The following is a 17430-nucleotide window of genomic DNA, read 5'->3' as shown; positions in this document are numbered from 1 at the left end:
TCCCCCTGTGGTTTTATGAAATGTTTATGTTTCACCATGAAATCTAACACAAACACGGTACTTGAACCTAGTGCTTGTAGAATCTATTCTCATTGGAGTATTATTTGGAATATTCCTGCTGACTCGGAGCTCTGAGTCTCCTTAAAAAAATGTTTTTGTTTTTCTTTATGTTACAAAAATTCAAGAGTGCACTTAAGTTTGGGGGGGAACAGAATGTTTTAAAGCCTGGAGAGGAATTCCTTCTCCATGAAGTGTGAATGAAGCATTATGTTGAGTGTTCTTGGAGAAAATGCAAATCCTCTCTCACTCACTCTTCTTGTGTTAATCCCTCCATGGCTCAAAGGAACTAAAAAAAAAAAAAAAAAAATCCAATTATATGCACAGGTGATTATTTTCTTCTTTTTCTCGCCACCTCTTACAAAGTTGACCACACTTGTTGACAAACTGCACCACACGCTGGCCTGTAATTGCTCTGCGTTTGCATGTGTGTGAGTTCAAACGCATTTGTGTGTGAGTGAGTGGCACTTCTTGGCTCTGTGCTGGAGCCGGTTGCAGCAGCAGCAGCAGCAGCAGCAGCAGCAGCAGCAGGGGCCTGACTTCACAATTAGTCTGGTTGATGGGAGCTTTCATTAGTTTCATTATGGCACTGAGTTCGACAGGCCATGGCAAAAAAACAGCATGTTCTACCTCATGGCACTGCCTCCTCCATGGTCCCCCCCGTTTGAAAAGTTGTCCTCACTTCTTTTTTTTTGCCGCAGATTAAAAAAAAAATGCGGATGGATGAATCTGGTGGGGGGTCGCAATTAGTGCCGCTCCATGCGTTCATTAGACGGAGTCGTTTGAGGTAATTCACCTCTCCCGTTGTAGGTGGCGAGGTTTCCAGGTCGCCCACTCTTGTGACCTTGAACGTGGCACCGGCGTCGCATGCCGAGCTCGCACAAGTGAAAGGCACACATTAATGCTAAATCAGCAAAAGCTACTCTGATGGAATTGTTCATTGACTGAATGAATATGGGGATTTATGGTCTAAGGGGATGACAAGGAAATGAGGCTAAGTCTTTCTTTTGTATTTTGCCTCCTTGGCCAAGTTGCTTTTAGCTCTGTGCTCTATTTTTATGACACCTTCTGTGTGACCTTTCAGTTTTGTTTTTTTTTTGGATCCCGTCCAGTGCCTCACATGTCATTGGACATGCCCATGTGCACTGAGTCGATCACACAAACAATGGGTTAAGCTGTCTGTCCCCCAGTCTCTATATATAGAGTAGTTCAGCAGCGGCAGGCCACAGGATCTGACAAGCGTACAGATGAAAGAAGTCTCCAGTGCCAGAGGTTAGGATGTGACATCTTGCAGAGCTCTGGCCTTGAATTCTCGCACCCGCCCTCCCCTTTTCATCCCCTCTTCATCCCCCCCCCCTTCACTTGTCTCTTCTTTCAGTCTTTGCACTGTGTTTCTCTGAGGTGACTTTGACAGTCAAGAGGCTGTGTGAGACAGATTTGTGTTGTTTCACTTCCGGAAAAAGGAGACTCAAGTATCCGTGGATTTCCACCCACCCTCTCTCTCTCGCTCGCTCTCTCTAATGCGCACGGCATCTAAACCGTGTATCTCGTCGGAGTTCACCTCGGGCCTTTCCTCGTGCTTGCCGGCATCTCACTCAGACGTCTGTTAGATCCTGAAGTCACGCACAATTTCCCACACACCAAAGGGTTGTTTCATCCATGTTACGAAAGCCACAGTATAGGTAGACATCGGCGATGCTCACATGCACGTATACCATGCACATTTTACATGATATTCCAAATTTATTACAATTTTGATGTCACGTAAATGTCGGTTTGGCAAATTATCCGGATATGTGGAAGACTCGGCATAGCTCAAAGCTTCAGACTGCACTCTTTTTATGTTATTTATTGAAATAATCTGCAATAGTTGGCAACTGCAACAACCCTTAACTCTCTTGTCTGCTCTTGTCAAATCTCCACACCTCACACAGAAGAACAGAGAATCCACACTGCTTGAAGCAGAGTCAAGGAGAGAGTGTTGGGAGCTTTTTTCCAGATATAAAGAGGAATTCCACAAATAAGATAAAAAAAAGAGATTTAGAAACTAATTACAGACTATAGCTTGAACACTGAAAGTTGGGGCGCTTTCACCCCACAGCTGTTTGGTCCACTTTAAACGGACCAGAGTTAGTTTCCTTGTATAGTCCACTTCCAAAGCTCATCCGGACTCTGGTCTGAACTGAACACGTGGGTCTTGGTCCGCTTGCAAGTGAACCCTGGTGCAGTTCGCTTACAGTGGGGAATGCAAACGGACTATCCAGCGAACCAACGAGTGTAAGTGAGGAACGCTCGCTACTGGGAAGCTTCTGGTGAAAAACCAAGTAGATTTTGAACACCAAAGTAAAAACAGAAAGCCCAAGACTGCATGAATTTGGTGTTTCTCCATTGTTTTTGTGCTGAACAAGCCGACTGAAGGGGATGGATTTCCAACCGATGAGCCAGGTTTTCTTCTTCCTCTTGCGTTTTTTTCCTTCCTGGTCAGCCCTCGTTTTGGGCGCTGTCGCTCCAAACGAGCAGCTGTTGTAACTGCGTGGTTTGGTCGGCGTACAAAAGTGCTTCATTGGAACCAAATGAAGGTGTGAAATTGTCTGGCATTCCCCCGCCCAATCGAAACAGCGTCCCCCGGACTATCCTGCTGGGAATACACCCTTAAAGTTAGACAAACAAATGATGACGATGTCCTACTTGACGTCTAGCCAGAAATCATATTACTGTGTTATCTCTAATAAAATGACCGTCACAGATTCCTTTGACAGATGCATAACTTCATCCTGTGGCTCTCACTGAAGGTGTGCATGTGTGTGTGTATGTGCAGGCATGTGTAAAGGGAGAGTTTTAATTAGCTGAGCAGGAGGAACTTTCTCTCGCCGAGTGCCTCTTCAGCTCGCTGACGAAAATCACTGTGACACCGTCGTCCCTCTATCTCTCGCTCTCTCCCCCTCACGCCCGTCAAATCCTACCTCACCCCTTGCTACCTCCCTTAATCCCTTCACTGCCCACGTTCTGTCCATCCGAACAGCCAAAGTAGTCTCTTTCTCTGTGAGAGCACAACCCCAGACTTTGGGAAGCTGCTCTGAAATCCATACAAGCCAGTGGCTATTTATAAAAATCAGCTCTGTTGCAACCAAAGGAGCTTTAGGCCTTATTGAAAAAAACAAAAAACAAAACAATGATTAAAGTTTTGTGCTGTAAACTTATTCACATGACAGGACCTTCATGTTTTGCTCTAAGATTCTTCAATGTAATAGACTCTTTTCACAGAAATATGCATTTAATCAGGTGAATTCGTTATTTTTCGGACCTCATTCCAGAATGAGGATCACTGATGGAGTTGTGTCCGTCCCTGTGCGACTCCTGCAGGAGCTGTTTTTCAAGCGATGAGGGATTTCAAAACAACAAGACGGCCAAGGCCCCCGGGAACTTTTATTCTACCAAGTGGTAGCATTTTGTTCTGCAAAGCAGTTTTTAAAAAATTCACATGTATCTTCTATGTCAGGACCCATCATGTTTTGATATGATAGTCTTTAAAGAATAGCTTTACACCGTGGATTGCTCCTTGAGCCTTTAAATGTCTGCCTGGATTGAGGTCAGTCTGGGAGGCAGGCTGAGGGAGGCTTTTGTGTGACTCTGGTTTCCTGTAATGGGGACCATATGTTCCCCATGTTTTTACTGCGAGAAATGAGGCAGATAGCCATTTCCAAAATATTTGTCTTGCAGTATTAATTCCACCCACCTCACAGATTTCTAGGCTGTTCGGTCATAAAGGCTGTGTGGATGTGTATTCTTGAAAAGTGCTGAGGGATTTTAAATCGGTGCTCATGTATGGAGGTCTTTGTTAGAGGCAAATGTTCGTGAGAGACACAAATCATGCTAATGGCTCCTGGTGTTTCAGTCATTTATATGCATGTAAAAACTTTTTAGTCGAACTAAGACAATAATTTAGTTTTCTTAATTTCATCATTTAAACACGTTAGTCCGACTAAAATCGAGCTAGTCTTAGTCAGGCTATGACAATAATTCGGTTTTCTTACTTTCTTTTTGTACACACGTTAGTCCGACTAAAATCGAGCTAGTCTTAGTCGGACTAAGACAATAATTCGGTTTTCTTAATTTCTTTTTGTACACACGTTAGTCCGACTAAAATCGAGCTAGTCTTAGTCGGACTAAGACAATAATTCGGTTTTCTTAATTTCTTTTTGTACACACGTTAGTCCGACTAAAATCGAGCTAGTCTTAGTCGGACTAAGACAATAATTCGGTTTTCTTAATTTCTTTTTGTACACACGTTAGTCCGACTAAAATTGAGCTAGTCTTAGTCGGACTAAGACAATAATTCGGTTTTCTTAATTTCTTTTTGTACACACGTTAGTCCGACTAAATTCAAGCTAGTCTTAGTCAGACCAACATACCTGGTTAAGGCGATTCATAGTCCAATTACTCCTGCATATATACTCTCAGTCGGAGTCAGACTTAGCGTTCTGCACATGCACCAAAATTTCTTCCCCTGGTGTTTGACACGGAAGAGCCGGAAGAGCCATACTCATCTAATTTGTTAGTTGTTTGTTTTTCTGTGACGTAAAGGTCAACAGGAAACTGATTCAGTACGCACTAGCATATAGAGAGACACAGCGCCACCTACGGAGGTGGAGTCAGATGGTTGTCCGGTTGCCTGGCTACGGCTTTAGCTCGATTAAACTGTGCATGTAAAACGTTCTACTCATTAAAACTCGATCTGCGTCATCGAATAGCTATCAGGAACATCTGAGCACTGCTGGTAGCGAGTCAGTGTTCACCTCTGATCGTCAGGCTATGTTTCCATAGATGAATTGCTGCATTCAACATTAATAACCAATGAAGAATCAATCCCAGCTGACATTGGGCGAAAGGTGGGGTACACCCTGGACCGGTTGCCGGTTTATCCCAGAGACAAACAACCATTCACTTTCACGTTCACACCTACGGTCAATTCAGAGGACATGTGGGAGGAAAATGTAGAACCCGGAGAAAACATGCAGGACACAACATGCAAACTCCGCACAGGAAGAGCCAAACTCAGTTTCTGAATCTGACACTGTCAATCGACAATACTCGATCACCCTGACAACACTGCTGCAGGGTCTGCTGTCTGCTGTCGGAAAAGTTTCCTTCAAAGAAGTCCTCGTTGAGAAGACGACAAAAACAATAAGAGCGTTAACACAAGTCGATGTCGTATTAAATCCGCAAGGAGAGTGTGTCACGGCTAATTGGTCTCTCTGTGTGTCTTCTCAAAAGTGCAGTTAAAAAAAGGCACACAATGTATACAGTAGGTGATCACAATCTGCAGCTCTCTCCTCGTGTGACATTAAAACGGAAGACACAGAGAAACTGCATCAGCATCACCCTCAACTTCCGTAAGCAAATACTTTCCGTACTCTGTGCGTACACGCGTTGTTATTGAGATAATTAACAGGCTTATTCTTGTCAGTATTATCTGCACTTTGAGGGCTGGCGCTGGTGGGAAATGAAGCACATATTTTCCCTCGAAATTAAAGACAAATAGAGTGAATTGATCCTCGTTTGTTGAGGCTTTCCAGTCACCCATTACGACGAGGTTAGGGAGCTGCTATTCCTATGAAGCAATTCTGCTCAGCTCAGCATTCTTTGCTCTCCCACACTTAGATTTCCTGACTCTCTTACCCCCGTGGTCCCCTCCTTGTTTTCACCTTTCTTGCTCATTTTACATACAGATAGCCTCCCAATGTCCTCTGTGAATCGTTAAACTGAAACAAATCCATATGGATGCAGAATAAGGTGTGTTCTTGAATGATTATGGTATATATATATATATATATATATATATATATATGTATGACATGAGTGCATAGAGCAGCAGGTCCCAGATCCGGCTCCTGGCTGGCTGTATCATTTACTGAATGCCTCTCCCCTGCAGCCTTCCTTTCCTGTCTCTCCTTCACTGTTCCTTTTGTATGAAAGAATAAAGGCGGAGTGCCAAAAATGACATTAGAGCTGTTCCAGCTGTAAAAGTCGCCTCCTCAAACGTTTGCGTCTGAACTGAATGTGTCAGGCGGGGCCAGTTCTTTTTGGAAACGCAGCCTTCTTTTGTCTAAACTGGAGAACTCAATATTACTTTACTTTGCGTTAATCCGTTACATTTAAGTCAATATTTTTGTTTAGCCCTTGGTAGTTTGTGGTTAGTTTTGAGGCGGTCAACAGGGCAGTCGCTTATTGTTCAGTTTATGCTGTAATTATATGAGCCTAAACAAATTTTAAAATTTTACCACTGATATTATTTAGAAGAAAACCCATTTATTAGCATGCTGGGATGGATCTATGGAAGTTTGAATATATGGATTTGTTGATTTAGTATTTTTGACCACCCTTTTTTGGGGTTTAGGGTTTGAATGGAAGTCCATGTGGGAAAAGAGCCTCCTTTTCACTTGTTTTACAACATCAGTAAACACTTTCCTGAGTGGACATTCGTGTGATTGACAGCTGGTATTGTCCAACTGGCGCCTGATCTTTGATTTTCCGGTTGCAAAAACCACGTCATAGCTCGTATCAGAGTTCAGATTCTCACGCATGACGCCACTTGTCTCCTCCGACGTGATTTGTCATTTAGCATCAAATCGACATGTTTCCATGGCGGTAATGTGGGGCTGCGCTACGCTGCAGCTGACTCATCTACTCTATGATGCTCATACAGTGTCATTAAAAAGACAAGCTCCCAGAGAGAGAGAGAGAGATTTATCATGTGTTTGACAGTCACTGGTGTTAAAGCCCAACTCATTTGCAATAGTGGAAGAAGCACGGCCATGATTTTTTTTTTTTTTATGAAGTTTAATGAAATCATTTATGATTGTATGCAAAATAATGGCAATTAGAAAAATGATTGTGGCTGACCTCATCGTCTGTCAGTGCTTAACATCCCACCCTGCAGCAAAATCTGTGAATCATATAAACATTGATGAATAACTGTCAAAACAGAGACGCGATTTTGTTAGTCATGCTGGCCATACCAGGTTAAAAGTCTACACATTCTGACATTTGGTTTTTGTCAGTCATTAGTTGCTTGCCATTCTTCATTCGAAAAGTTCTCATTGAACAAAACCAGCCGAATGGTGCAAAGTGGCTCGAACGTTCTATTGTTCCCACACTTAATTAAATAAAACCTACCCAAGTGTAAGAACACTGCACAAGTCACAAGAGTATACGCTCACTTTTTCCACACCTCTTACCCATGAATTAATGAGCAGATACTGTCCTCGCTCTCTATACTGCAGGCGCCATAATCTCCGTCCTGATATGCAGTGTCGAATACACGTGTGAGCCTTTCTCAGCCAAGTCTAGTCACTTGTGTTTGTCACGGATGTGCCGTGTCCTATATCACACTCTGATTAATAAAAATGAATTGAATTCAGCCAAGTCTGCTCACCGCTCACTGCAGTGTGATGTACAAACACAGTATCTAATAAATGAAAACTACGGCCGGGCTTGTTTGAAATGTCAGCTTGATGTCCCAACAGCCACCGAGGCACCGGAGGGGCCACTGCCGTTAATTAGCCTGTTAATGTTAGAGTGTAAAAATCATAGCAGCTGTTTTGGTTTGAGCGTTTGAATAACTGTTAAAAAAAAGAGAAGATGAAAGAGACAGAACCGTGTTTGGCTCGTGGAGGTTTTTTAAAAAAAAAACAAAATCATCATTCACATCATAACTAACTAGATCATGTCCTATTAAATGTTTTGAGTGCAGCAGTTTCTCCTCCCACTTCTCTTGGTGCTAAAATAATACAACTTTTTTAAAGTGTGGTAAGTAGGGCTGCACTTGTTTCTCTCGTCGCACTGAAAGGCAATCTCATTTTTATATGACAGTGCTGCACCTCCATGGGAAACATCGGCTGCATCATCGTATACGTAAGCTCTCCTACTTGGCATTACGCCACGTGATGCGGAGAAGCAGACGACAGGGAGCCGGAGTGAGAGAAAAGCAGTGATTATGGACTGATACAATTCAAATTCTTAACAGATGACATTTATCAAAACTACGGCTGTCCAAGATGTTTTGCTACAGTCGACCCCCCTATGCGACCGATGTGGACAAGCTCCGCCTCTATAGCACATATGTTCTGGAACCGCCCAAGACTCTGTAATTATTGGATCAAAAAATCGACTTAAACCATATATATATATATATGTACATATATATATATATATATGTATATATATGTATTGTTTAAAAAAAGAAAAAGCACAACATTGTAATATATGATACTGTGTTGAATATTTCTATAAACAAATATATATAAAAAAGAAAAGCAGTGATGAAACTAAAAATGAGTCCATCATTTGTTTCTGAAACACCTTTTTTGTGTTATATGTTAGAACCCTCTTCATGTCTGGGTGGTCACCAGTAAATGATTAGTGTGTGTGGGGGAAAATAAGAAAAAGAAAACTGTAATAAGAGTCTGGAAAAGCTTTTAATAACGAGGCTAAACTGCAACAGATGAAACAGATACACCCTTCCTGTCTGTCCTCTCATCAAAACACACAGAACACACACTGCCTTAAGTGAAGTGAAGGAGAGACAGCACAGGAATGGTGTGACTGCAAACTTAAAACTTTTGTGTTTAAATAACTTTAAACTGAAACTGAAAAGACATCCTTTCAAAGTATTTATAATTTCCCTGGGTAATAAAGCACTTCAAACCATAAGCATACATCTTAACGTAGACTCTGAAAACACAATTTAAGTTGTGATTTAGTGAATGTGAACTAGGGCTGAACAATTAATTGAAATTCGCAATACAGCCTATAGTGCAATTTTCAAATGGCAGGATTGTTAAAGCCAAAATATTATTTTAGATGAATTATTGTCTTGATCTACTTCTACACATCTTATTCCACAGATCGGCGGGAAACATCTTTGTTGTCTTCAAATGTGTTTTTTGACTAAAAATGAGAATAAAGATGTAAAAAAATGACCATTCACTTTGATATCACGAATCATATTGCAATCGCAATTCCTGTCAAAAAATAATCACACTTTATGTAAATAAAAAAAGATAAAAAAATAAAATAAAATAGATATTTATGCAAAATCGTTCAGCCCTAATGGGAACTAGTTCATTTGTGAAACTGTGAACTTTGGAGTTAAAATTCTAAAAATGGACGTAGTCCTCTGGGGTCTGTTGTGAATCCAACTGGAAATGAGAGTATATGGGGCGACTCTGCTGGTTGCAAAAATAACTCCATTGAATGGAAGCCTATGGGAAAATTGATGTATAATGTCAGTAAACACAAAACTGGACCTCTTATGAGTGACATTAGAAGTCAGGTTGCCATTTGGTATTAACCGAACATTAAACCGCTTATTTTTAAATGGCAAATCACTGCCTGTGGGTTTTTGTTTTTACAGTGCAGTCAGCTGTGTGTAAGATCCAGACTATGTGTCAGTACCTTATACAAGCATCCTTCAAAAATCCCTTAACTATCCCTTTACTTAATTACTCTCACTCTGTTTACTGCTTCTTTCGTGAAACTTTTTTTTAAGCCGGAGACAAACTGATTGTATCTTTGATTTTTGTCTCAGAGCAGGTGTGAGGTGTTATTTCCCTTTGTGCTCACTGGTCCTTCTTCACCAGCTGTCTCTTCCTCTCTCTCGCAGTCTATTCTCGGAATTCCTACCTTGCTGACAGGCTAACTGCAGTCCGCAAGGTTTCAAGTGAAAAAAAAAAAAAATGCCTGATTCACTGTTCCTCCTCAGATTCCCACATAGGGTTATTTTTTTTGCGGTGGAATGTGATGTTTAAAAATAAAATGCTCAAGACTACTTCATCTAAATTATTACCAGGACTATTTCAGCGCGGTTTTACCCAATCGACAGAATGAGGCAAATGACTGGAGTGATGCAGGAAAAGAAGGCTCGCGGTTATAGTCTTTTTTTGCCAAGTTTTTTTTGTAAGACTGGGTAAATTGATTGGAGATAACAAGGTGCTTCATCATCACAGCACTAACAAGCACATCTCAAAATTGTGAACTGCTCTGAGAGGCACGGATGCTGTATGCCATTCTCTCCCCATGGCTGCCCTCCAATGACATGCAAACATAGCTACTGTCTTCACTCGCTCATTATCCGTTTGCCAGTTAGATGTCAGTTCCGCTTAGACTGCGCGGCTCACTTTTTTCCCCTCATTTTTGCTCTACCTTTAAAAATAGTCACTCGTAAAAACAAAACAAAAAACAGACAAACTAACAAAAAAAGCCATTAAAGTAGAAGTTATTTTAGTTGTTTTCTACAACTACATTCTGGATAGGTCAACAATCCATTGCAGGGACAAACTGCCATTTACTCTCACACTCATGGTCAATTTAGAGTGTCAAATTAACCTAATCCCCATCTGTTTTTGGACTGTGGGAACCTTGAAAACCCATTTGCATTTACATACAGCCTAGAAGTACCCCAAACTGTTTGATGTAACTACCAAGTTATCAAACAGAGAAGACAACAGTAATGTTATGTTGCTTAGTGATGACCATGGACAGTCATGACAATAAAATCTGCAGACTCAACTGCTAGCTTTTTTTTTTTGAAGAGCAGGGGTATAAGTAGACAGCACTGATGAGCTGATTGGTGGCAGGTGTGAGTCCAAGGTGCAGGTGAGCTGATTGAAGGCCACGCCTCCAGCACAGAGACACAGGAGGTAGTGGGGGGCTGGGAATACATGTGACAGGTCACACATCAGCCTGTCAGTTTATAGCCACCAATGAACCTAATCCCAACGTGTATGTCTGTACCTGGAGAAAAACCCACGCACATACAGGGAGAACAAGTCGCTCTAAACTCTCCTGGATTCAAACTGCTGACCCTCGCTGTGATTCACCGATGCTAACACAGAACTGCTGAGCTACGTCAAAATTCATTGCAGTCACTGACTGACGCCAATTATCTTACAATTACCATTTAATGATCTTCCCCCTAGAAAAAAAAAATGATAAAAGACCACATCATTACTGAGGAATCTGCTGCTTTGTTTTCTGTTCGTTGCATCAGTTCAGATGTGAGCTCTTTTTTTGTCCCCATGGGCATCATAATAAACATAGTACGCTCTTCAAGCCCTTTCAAAAGTCCTTGGAAGGATTTCTATTGCCTCATGGCAAATGTCATTCATAAATTTGAATAATTCAATTCCGGTTAATCTTTTCCTCAGCACACATTCCCGAGTCGTTTTCCCCTCTGCGCTGTAATCCCATCCAGGATAACTGACAGCCATTGCACAACCATGACCATGTGTGCTGCGTCTTTTGTGCTGATATCTTAGTCATGGTGGAAGTGGAATGGGTGGACTGAGAATTCAGAGGGCAACAAATGTTTAGAATGGATTACTGTGACCCCGAAATGCACACATGGGCTTATCTGTCAGCGGTGCTGGATGAGGAATGCATCCCCGAAGCACACGTCTCAAACGTGTCAACAGCAGCAATGCACAGTGCAACAGTGATAGGACGAACACACCAGTGGCTAGGAAATAATTGGGTAGCTTTTCAGAAAATTTTCTAGGACAGACGAGTGAAAACAGATTTGGAGAAGAGAGAAAGAAAAGCTAGATGAAAGAGCAGATCATGCAAACATGATTTAATTTCCTGTTGTTGCACAGAGCTCAATTAATTATTCTTGCTGGCTATGATTGTGCTGAACTGGTGCCCAAATTGACCAGAAAAGGTCTACTATCAGAGAAGATGAGTCCAGTGATAACTTAGATAAGGGTCTATGGTCTTCTAGGTGCTCAGTATATTGATAAGAATCCAGAAGGTTGGAATGAGAAGACTATTCTGTCATGTTATGATGGACTCTTTTTTATTTATAGTAAAGAGAGGAATGAACACTTGAGTGTCAGACAGACCTTGAACAAGACAATGAACTCCAAAATGCTCCTGGTTCCTGAGCCTGAATAAAAGTGTGGTTGGAAAATAGTGCCGTATATATATATATATATATATATATATATATATATATATATATATATATATATATATATATATGTACATATACAAGTGTGATTTGCACCCCTACATTTAAGACAACGTGTAAATCCCGCCCTCTTATGCAGAGACAGTGGATTCTGAGCACTGTTGTACAAACCCTCCCCATTCATAAACTCACAGAATGTCACAAAGGGCTTCAGAGTCAAATCAAACCTAATTTAAATTTCCTCTTTTTAAGATACTAGACCCCACTCTGAGTATCCATAGACCTCTTCAGTGTGAATCTGATTTTCTACACATTGGCGGCTGATAACATCTGATCTAATCTAATCTAATCCACTAAGAGATAACAACAGCTAGACGTTACAAGTTATTGAGTCCTAATCTTTTGTCATCATTTTCAAATTTTGGATTAGCGTCGCCTCATTTAATGGTTCCAGTGACCACCATTTTGAAATATTTGTGCTTGATTGTTCACACAAAAGTTGTAAAACATTGTATTTTGATACGACATTAAGTCCAAGTATTGATTCATTTAAACACCTGTGGCGATGATCACTAATATTGATTGTTTTTGCTCTTGAGAGAACGTTGAAGAGACCAGTTAAATGAGGTTCAGGAGACACAGGGTTGACTGACTGCTCACTCATGTAGCGTGGACATGAGACATGAGCTTCTACTTCCCTTTCCTCCACTGGGGAGACAGGTAGTAATGGACTGACTGGACTGTGTGTTCACAGGAAGCCTTTGAGTTGCCAGGAGCACATTGGACTCCCTTTGAGAGACTCCGTGTATGGACACATCCTGTAGCTGAACTAATAGCTCTGCTGACAGTACAAAACACACGCCTCTCAGAACAACCTCACTTATTGTGAACCAGAAAAGTCCACTGAATGAAAAAAAAAAAAATACACCCAATATGAACCTTTTTTGATGAATTGTCCGGGTTTTCAATTTCACTCCATTGTGCTGCACTGCAGGTTCCATCGTCATATCACAAACTAATAATTTTTACCAATTATTACTTGGTAAAATTGGGAAAACTGGGGAACGCTCAGTTGTTGAGATGAGCTGTGGAGACACCTGCAGTTGTGAGGACACATTCCATGCCCTATTAACCATCTCAATTAACCTTAACCCTTACTCTGCCCCGAGTGCTGTTTCAGCTCCAGCCAATCCCAAGACAACAAGAGCAGACGGTACCTTCCTTATTTAATTTGGACGTTTGTACACAAACATAATGACGTGGTTTGTCCAGGGCCTTAAAAGGCCAGAGAAATACTGTATGAGGAAGTTCAACGTGTCCTCATCATCGCGGTTTTTGAGCCAACATTTGCCCTCACAGTAGGTTTTTGGAAGATTAATGATGTCACCTGTCCACTGTCCATGGCCCCCACACCCTCCCTGCCACACACTGCAGGTTATTCTGTCCGGTTCAATTCCAGAGTGGCACCTTGGATGCCCCTGTGTTCCAACATGCCAACAACAACTTCTGCATTTAACCCTAGTCTTTGTGTGTGTTGTACTTGTATTTGTCCCCTTGTTAGGACCTCAGTAGGACACTGACCTTGTCAGGACCAGGAGGAGATTTGGACAATTTGGCCCTAATAAGATAACGGGTTAAGGAACTAGTTAGCGACCTGGTCTGTCTAAGGGCCTTTCTGTATGGATTTGCATGTTCTAACCGCTCCTTTGTGGTTTGGTTAAGGATAGGGTTTCTTTTTCAAAGTTAAAAATGTTACTGTTTCAGTCCCCTGAATGCATTCATTCTTTTCAGCAAGGCTTTTATTGTGAAATATCTGTAGAACCAACAGATCTACAGCTTCCTGCTGAAGATTCTTGTTTTTTTTGTTGATTACAGAGCCGTACAAAAACATATTTTTATGGCATTATCAAAGGCAAACACTGAGTAAATCAAGAGATGTCTGTAAAGGTTCCCAGTATTTCAGGTCATAGTCATCTCAACTTAACTACTGCACTTCTTATTTGTCTTTTTGCTTTGTGGAAAACAACATGTTTATAACCCATTCATTTGACTTTATTGCTGTCTACAGGTGCTGATGTACACATTTAAATGTACAATATACCGGACACAGGCGGCGAGCCAACTGCACTTGTTAGATATTATGAAGTTCTGGACTTTGGTTTTAGGAATTTTTCTCAATCAAAGCCTCTGGGGATTTTAATTGACTGCACCCGGTTTAGGCTGTCCAAAGGAATGGACGTCAAAGCAGTGTCCTGCAAAGAGTAGCTAAGCACTTCTCTCTCTTTCTCTCTGTGCATCAGCTGGGCTGTGGAGTCGATGCATGAGTGTTAACTTCACTAAATTGCAGCAATAATGCTCCTCATTTATTATTCAGTCAGTGTACCAGTGAAAGTATATGGAAAGCATTTAGATGCATGAGCAGGGGAGAAAAAAAAAAGCTTCAGCAGCAACTTAAATAGCATCTCACTTTTATTTTTGAAAGAAACAAGCATGTTTTTGTTGACTGTATATCACGTTGGCCGTCTTTTCGCAAACATGCATCGTTACATGTTTTATGCATCGTGAACAATAGTGTCCGCCAAGGTTTCATTGAGCATTAAGACCTTATTTACCACCTGGTGTTATATCACCGCGTCTTTATGGCCTCATGGGTATAATTGGCAACGCTCCATATTCCCCCATGTTGTCCCTCTAATAGTCGGGGGGCCACAGTGAGTCACAGCCAATGGACGGTGCCGAGGCTGCCCATGGCACATTTATCACTCTTCTGGTGGCTGTTGTGTATTTGTTTTGTTGTTTTGTGTATTGCTTCCTTGTAGCATGTTACAACCCTGTTACAACAAATGGTGCTTTCTTAGTCGGCATTTCTTTCACTATACTTTCACACTGCATTTAGTAAAACAACAGGTCTGATATGGACTGGAGTCAGACTATATGTCTTTGAAGGTTCTCAGTCATCCAGGTGATCCTCTGTGATTTTGTAAGCAAGTATGAAAATCAAGGTATTTAGAGACTCTGGAGGCTGGAAACCTTTCTTTTAAGTTAAACATTGCAGATCCTCCCCCCTCTGACTCAAATCCATCTTTGTCGTTGTGTGTGTGTGCGACTGTTGATTCCTTTTCTCTCTGGCCGGAGTCTGAGCTGAGTCCTGTTCAGACGCTGTGCCTTGCGTTAATGCAGTAGTTGCAATGTAGACGTCAGGACAATCCTCATTACACTGCACTGCGTAAACCACATTGCTGTTTGTGTCTTGTGATTTTTATCTGTTGGATGAACAAGTTTCTGTCAGGTTTGAAGTGTACAGGGATGTAGTGTTGTTGTTTTTTTTTTCTCAGATACTCTCCAACATTAGAGAATAACAGTGTTGTTATTCTCTGTCTGTTGCTTTTGCTGTTTTCTTCCTTGTCAGATGTTGGATGGTTTTGATGAAGGCCCAGTTTTGGGTAGTCACAGCTTTCAAGTTCTCCCCTGATGTGCTCCTGTTCCTTCTCCTTTCCCTCCTTTGTTGTGGGCTATGTTAGTGGCCCCGTGGTGCAAAGTTCTGATGACAAAGAGTTTATTCTCCAGTGGGTGGTGAGAGTGGAACAGCACATATTGGTCTGTGTGGGTAGGTTTCCTGTATATTTTAATGTCTTCTCCAAGAAGGCCAGGCTCTTGCCTTCGACGTCACTGTTGCAGAGCAAACACTCCCTTCATCTCTTGGGGTAATGCCACTGTTGTGAGTTTTTTCCTTTCTTCTATTTAGCTGATTAGCTAAATTGTTGAATTTTAAATGTTTATCCAAAAGCAGCGAAGGACACGGCTCGTTCATTATCGACAAATAACGCCAACAGCGATCAAAGGCAACTCACCAGGCTTGTTCGCTCACGCACGGTCACGCTTCCGTGAGCGCTTCAAAAGGTTTTTTTACTTATTTTCTGTGTAATTATTTAAATAATTTGCATGTATCGAGGTTCTACAATGTGTAATGAAGTACTGGGGCTGTGTCTGACTCTTAACAAATGCAATTAAGTGCTTCTGAGTCGGTGGAAATACTGTTTTTATGTTTCTCTCCAGTGACTTAAGGCCTTTGAAGATCCCGTTGTATTCGGGTTTCACTGGCAGCGCTGTTGTTTCTGTAAAAAACAATAGTTCTATTCATTTACCATTGAGAATGCTACTACTTGGAGGTTTTACTGATGGAGTTTTTACATAAATTACAACCCTTTTCTTTGTCACATACAGCATGTATTGTTAAAGTGACTCAATAGGATGTAATTCATGTATTTAAATACAGAATTGTATGGTTCTATTGCATTCACATCTTGATATAAGTGTGTGGTTTTGTTGTTGTGTTACCCGCTGTTGTAATCCAAGTTACAGAATTTATTTCAGAAAGACCTTTAGCATTTTTACATATTCTTCTAGCGGCATAATGGTGATTGTTCCTGCTGGTGATGGCATTTGTCCTTTTTCCACCTCTGACATGTGCCGTCTCTTTGTTTTGGGGGATGGATTCCTTGATAATGAATAGGGTTGTGGTTGTGGTCCAACTTGACACACTGCATCAAGCACTGTGCAAATGGGTTGGAACTGGTTTGGACCAATACTGGTGCAGGATCATAGCGTCATGGACTTGTTCAATCTGGGATTACAAAACTCACTTTTAGTAACGTTGTAATTATTCTGCTCTGTTTCCTGTGTGCTCTGTCAAAAAGCTTTCACTGGCACAGTCTTCACTACTTCAAAGGAATCCAACTGAGCACAAGAAAGCAAAGGAACCAAGGACACAAACTGAACTGGCACACCCTACTTTGCAGTGATATTTGTGTAAACATGATCCTTCCTTGCCCTAATCCATCACCTCCATCAGCTGTTTAGTTCTGCATGTTCTCCGCAGAAGAACTAGGGACCGGGGAGCTGAATGACAGTGTCGCTGACCCAAATCTTTGAACCATGACATGGCTTTCTTGTATTTTTAATGTCCATGTCTGTTGCTGTTCTTCATAGTCGTGAAGTAAATACATGTAGCTGGTGTTTGTTGTCACACCTGGCACTGCAGATGGCTCCCCGCTGTCCTTGCCGCCTCTGCCCCTGCCAGTAATGTAGCACAGTCTGTCTGCATATTTCACTCCATGCACCAAATTTACGGTCTCTCAGATAAGTGACACGTAATTCTCACATACCCATCAACAACCGTGTCTCCCAAAAATGATGCTCTTCTGCATCCTGTTACGTTTTATGGGGAACATATTTTCTTCCAGATTGAGTGTGTTTTTGACGTATCACAAATTGTTATGTGGTTCACAGGTTTTTTTTAATCAAAATACGCACCAGGAGGAGGAGGAGGTGTTTTTTTGTGAATTGTTATGTTATCAGGACATTTCTTGTGTGTTTTAATGGAGTATGTCCTGCTGCAGAGAGAG

General features: G+C 41.5%; 1 protein-coding gene across 1 annotated transcript in view; it reads left to right on the top strand.

Moving 5' to 3' along the window:
* Positions 1–17430, top strand: part of LOC131458766 (CXADR-like membrane protein) — a 49076-nt gene that overhangs the window by 924 nt on the left and 30722 nt on the right. The gene's annotated exons all lie outside the window — the stretch shown is intronic.

Source organism: Solea solea, chromosome 4, assembly GCF_958295425.1.
Source record: "Solea solea chromosome 4, fSolSol10.1, whole genome shotgun sequence".
In the NCBI taxonomy this organism is placed as follows: domain Eukaryota; kingdom Metazoa; phylum Chordata; class Actinopteri; order Pleuronectiformes; family Soleidae; genus Solea; species Solea solea.
Note: the sequence above shows the minus strand (reverse complement) of the source record. Positions and strands in the feature narration are given on the sequence as shown.